We start from the raw sequence: 5395 nt of genomic DNA, 5'->3' as shown, positions 1-5395 counted from the left end.
TTAAAGGGCAAGAAAAAATCATTCAAATGGATCGGGGCAAGGGGGCAAGGGGCAGGGGCAAGAGAGTTGGGTGGAGTGGAAGGACAAGGAGGAGGCAGTTTATTTTTCTCCTTCAATATATATTTACAAAGTTCCTTCTGTGCTACAAAGTTCCTTCTGTGCCTAATTAAACTGAGTTTTTCCAGGGCCTCTTTTTGGATGCAGGAGGGGACAAAGGAAGAAGAGTGCATTTTGTTGAAACCTAGAGATATTAATTGACTCACCCAAGGACATACTGTGAATGGGACCAGAACCTTTGTCTCCTTACCTCCTAACTGCCTACATTTCTCCATGCCATACTACCTCCTATTATGTCATACACAGCTTAAAAATCTAAGATGATTCTTCACTGTTGAAAGGGTAAAGTCCAAACTCTTGTGCCACCTTGGGCCCCTAATTATCCTGACACTGTTAAACTCTCCAATTGGTTCCTAGACTACCTCCTACAATGAGATTTAAGCCCAAGTCTCACAGAGTTCTCTCCCACGTCACTGTCCCCAAGTGCTCTTGGTCTTCTTTTTCTTAACTGCTCCCTCTGCCCCTGCAACAAATTAAAAGAATTTTACAGTGATCACTCATATACTCACCACTGGATTCTACCATTAACAATTTCCTGGCTGGGCGCGGTGGCTCACGCCTGTAATCCCGGCACTGTGGGAGGCTGAGGCCAGCAGATCACCTGAGGTCAGGCGTTCGAGACCAGCCTGGCCAAGATGGTGAATCGCCTCCTCTACTAAAAAATACAAAAAGTAGCAGGGCATGGTGGCACATGCCTGTAATCCCACCTACTTGGGAGGCTGAGGCAGGAGAATTGCTTGAACCCGGGAGGCAGAGGTTGCAGTGAGCCAAGATCATGTCATTGCACTCCAGCCTGGGTGACAGAACAAGACTCCTTCTCAATTAAAAACAAAGAAACAAACAAACAAAAAAACTATTTCCAATATTTGCTTTATCACATATCTGTCCATCTATCCACCTTTCCATTGATCGAGCCACTTATTTTTATACATTTCAAAGTAAGTTGAAGATATCAGCACACATCCCTCCCCCAATACTTATGTATTTTTTTTTACTGTGAATATATATTTTATTTAGTCATTTTTTGTTTACAATTGAAACTCTGGGAATTCAAAATTAACATCCTTGCCCATGAGCTTCTTATAGACACCAGAAAAGGGTTCAACCTTGTGTTCCACATTGTTCTGCTGTGCTTCGTCCAAATGAATCTTTAAGAGGTGGCTGCCATCCAGTTTCACGTGGATTCTCTTGCCCACAATTTCGCTTGGGAAGACCAAGTCCTCAAGGATGGCATCATGCACAGCTGTGAGAGTACAGCTCCTGGGACGCTTTTGCTTATTTTTTGTACAGCTTTTTTGAGTTGGCTTAGGCAGAATTCTCCTCTGAGCGATAAAGAAAATATGCTTCACTGAACTTTTTCTTCAATTCGCGTACTAGCTGGACTTGGGTTTTCTGGAAAGATTTCAGTTGAGGAACGGGAACAAAGATTATGATAGCTTTCCGACCACCACCAACTTCAATTTCCTTGGCTGCCGTAATATTCAGCTCCCAGAGCTGAGCCTTGAGGTCCAAGTTCATCTCCAGCTCCAGAAGAGCCTGGGAGATTCCGGATTCGAACTCATCCGGCTTCTCGCCATTGGGCTTCACAATCTTGGCCCTTGAACTGAACATGGTCTTCTCCTTGCTGAGCGCTGGCGTAGGAAGAGTGCATGTATATTATTAACTAGAGTTCCATTTTTTGTAATTGTTTTCTTTTGAGCTAAAATTTACATACAATGAAATACAAAATCTTTTTTTTTTTTTTTTTTTTTTGAGACAGAGTTTTGCTCTGCTGCCCAGGCTGGAGTGCAGTGGCACTATCTCTGCTCACTGCAACCTCCGCCTCCTGGGTTCAAGCAATTCTCCTGCCTCAGCTTCCTGAGTAGCTGGGATTACAGGCGCACGCTGCCACGCCTGGCTAATGTTTGTATTTTCAGTAGAGATGGGGTTTTGCCATGTTGGCCAGGCTGGTCTCAAACTGCAGATCTCAGGTGATCTGCCCACCTTGACCTCCCAAAGTGCTGGGATTACAGGCATAAGCCACTGCGCCTGGCCTGAAATACACAGTCTTAAGGGAATATTTGCTGAATTTTGACAAAGGCATATACCTGTATAACCCAAACCCCTGTCAAGATATTAAACACTACCATCATTCTCAGAAACTTCTCTCATGCCCCTTCTCAGTCAAATTCACCCTCACCTCATCCTACAAAGAGAACCACTATGGATTAGTTGTGTATGTTCCATATAAATGGAATCATACAGTAGGTAGGTAGCATTTTGAGTCTGGGATCCTTCACAGCATAATGTTTTTGAGATTCATCCATGTTGTGCTGAATACAATTCCATTGTATTTGTTTATCCATTCACCAGCTGATGGACGTTTGGGTTGTTTCTAGTTTGGGCCTATTAAAAATAAAGCTGCTAAGAACATTTATGTGCAAGTCTTTTAATGGACATATTTTCATTTCTTTTGGGTAAATACCCAAAACTGGAACTGTCAGGTCATAGGTTAAGGTGTATGTTTAACTACATAAGAAACTGCCAGAACTGATTCAAAAGATGTTCCACTTCACACTCCCACCAGCAATACATAAGCGTTCTAGTTACTCCACATCCTCACTAATGCATAGTATTTTCATTTTTAAAACTAAATTTAGTCATTCTAGTGGGGTGTAGTGATTCTAACTTGCAGTTCCCTGATGACTAATAATGTTAAGTACTTTTTTTTCATATCCTTATTGGCCATTCATACATCTCTGTTCAAATACTTTGTGCATTTTTAAATTGGGTTGTTTGTTTTATATTATTCAGTTGTACATATCCTTGATACCATTCCTTTGTCAGATATGTTTTACAAAAATTTTCTCCCAGTCTATTGTTTGTCTATTTTAGAAGAAATATATTTAATATTAAAATACAAGGGCCAGGTGCGGTGGCTCACACTTGTAATCCCAGCACTTTGGGAGGCTGAGGAAGGCAGATCACCTGAGGTCAGGAGTTAGAGACCAGCCTGACCAACATGGGGAAACCCTGTCTCTACTGAAAATACAAAAATTAGCTGGGCATGATGGCGGGCGCCTGTAATCCCAGCTACTCGGGAGTCTGAGGCAGGAGAATTGCTTGAACCTGGGAGGCAGAGGTTGCGGTGAGCAGAGATTGCACCATTACACTCCAGCCTGGGCAACAGAGCGAGACTCCGTCTCAAAAAAAAAAAAATTAAAATACAGGATAGAAAGTGACATAGACCACACAAATACATGGGTAAAATTATGTGAGGAGACAATACAGTATTTACAAACCATATATCGGACAAATAATTTGTATATAAAGAACTCTCAAACTCAATAGTAATTTTCTTGACAATGTCTTTTGATGAGCAGACATTTTAAATTTCAAAGAAGTCTAATTTAGTCTTTTAATTTTTCTTGTTTGGGTGTGACTTGTTTAAGAAATCTTTGGCCAGGTGTAGTGGTTCACACCTATAATCTCAGAACTTTGGGAGGCCAAGGAGGGAGGATCACCTGAGCCCAGGAGTTTGAGACCAACCTGGGCAACATAGCAAGACTGTCTCTACTAAACATAAAACAAATAAAATAAAATAAAATAAATAAAATAAAATAAAATAAAAATAAATAAATAATCTGCCTATTCCCAAGTCATATGCTCCTATGTTTTCCTCTCAAAGCTTTATGACTTCAGATTTTATGTCTGGGCTTTTATGTTTGGGCTTATGATCCATCTCAAATTAATTTTCCTATATGGTTTAAGGTAATAGTTGAGGTTCATTTTGTTCATATGGATAGCCTGTTATTCTTGTACCATTTGCTGAAAAGACTTACATTTCCCCATTTGATTGTTTTGGCTTCTTGCCTTTTTATTGTTAGCTCTTTTATTTAGAAAAGTGGATATGTAAGCTCACTCAATTTTCACAAATGTAACACTCCCATTTAATCAATCCCTATATCCCAGCAAACATATCAAGAAATGTAGCATTACGAACATCCTAGAAGCTGCCTTCCTGCCTACTTACAGTTACAACCTCTTCTGTTACAACAGTAACCACCCTCCCTGTACTAATAGCATAGATTAGTTGTATCAATTTTTATGCTTTATATAAATGGAATCATACATTGTGTAATCTTTTGTGTTTGGCTTCTTTCTCTCAATATTAAGTTTATGAGAGTCATCCATGTTGTGTCTAGCAATAGTTCATACATTTTGATTGCTGCATATTTTTCATTGGAGGAATATACTACATGGACGTGGACATTTGTGTTGTTTCCAGTGTTTGACTATAATGAATGGTGCAGCTATTAACACGTCTTTTGTTGAAATGTGAGAAGGACATGACATTTTAGAGGGGCCAGGGGCAGAATGACATGGTTTGGATCTGTGTTCCCGGCCAAATCTCATGTTGAAATGTAATCCCCAATGTTGGAGGTGAGGCCTGGTGGTAGGTGACTGGAACATTGGGGTGGTTTCTAATGGTGTAGCACCATCCCCCCTAGTGCCATTCTTGTGATAGAGTTCTCATGAGATCTGGTTGTTTAAAAGTGTGTAGCACCTCTCCCCTCCCCTCTTCCTCCTGCTCTTGCCATGTGAGAAGTGCTGGCTCCCCCTTTGCCTTCTGCCATGTTTTTAAGTTTCCTGAGGCCTCCCCAGAAGCCGAGCAGATAGCCAGCATCATGCTTCCTGTACAGCCTGCAGAACCATGAGCCAATTAATTAAACCTCTCTTCTTTATAAACTACCCAGACTCAGTTATTTATAGCAATGTGGGAATGGACTAATACACTCCCTATAACCACCACAGCCTGGAATGTGCTGGGTTATGCCTGAAGCCAGCATATTTCCGAGTCTCACCCAAAGTCCATGGCAAGTATTACCTGGATATCACTACTGATTATTCAGAGCCCAAGGGCTCTTCAGTTAGCAGGTGATTAATCTTGCCAGGACTGGGTCCTTCCCTTCAAGGCAGCAGCTCCCTTCTGGCCCAGGGTGTGTCTAGAAATGTCATCTGGTAGCCAGGGCCTGGAATGGAGGCCTCAGGACTCTGCCCAGTGCCCTTTACTACTGTGGCTGAGCTCATATCTAAGTTGCACAACAAAGCCCTCTTTACTCTTTCCTCTCCTCTCTTTAAGCTGAGGGAGGGAGTCTCTCCTGGAGCTGCAAGCTGCACTGCCTGGTGTTGTGGCCTAGACTGTCATTCAAGTTTATTTAGGACGCTAGAGCAGTTTATCCCATCATGGTGGGGCTTGCCAGAATTCTGGTTCCAACCACTGGGATGGGTGATTCCC

The 5395-nt window shown here is 41.8% G+C and overlaps 1 pseudogene; it reads right to left on the bottom strand.

Annotated features, from left to right (window-relative positions):
* Positions 1 to 478: 478 nt before the first annotated feature.
* LOC129395239 (small ribosomal subunit protein eS7-like) lies at positions 479 to 2515 on the bottom strand (annotated as a pseudogene).
* Between the last annotated feature and the right edge of the window lie 2880 nt (positions 2516 to 5395).

This window comes from Pan paniscus, chromosome X (assembly GCF_029289425.2).
Source record: "Pan paniscus chromosome X, NHGRI_mPanPan1-v2.0_pri, whole genome shotgun sequence".
Taxonomy (NCBI): domain Eukaryota; kingdom Metazoa; phylum Chordata; class Mammalia; order Primates; family Hominidae; genus Pan; species Pan paniscus.
Note: the sequence above shows the minus strand (reverse complement) of the source record. Positions and strands in the feature narration are given on the sequence as shown.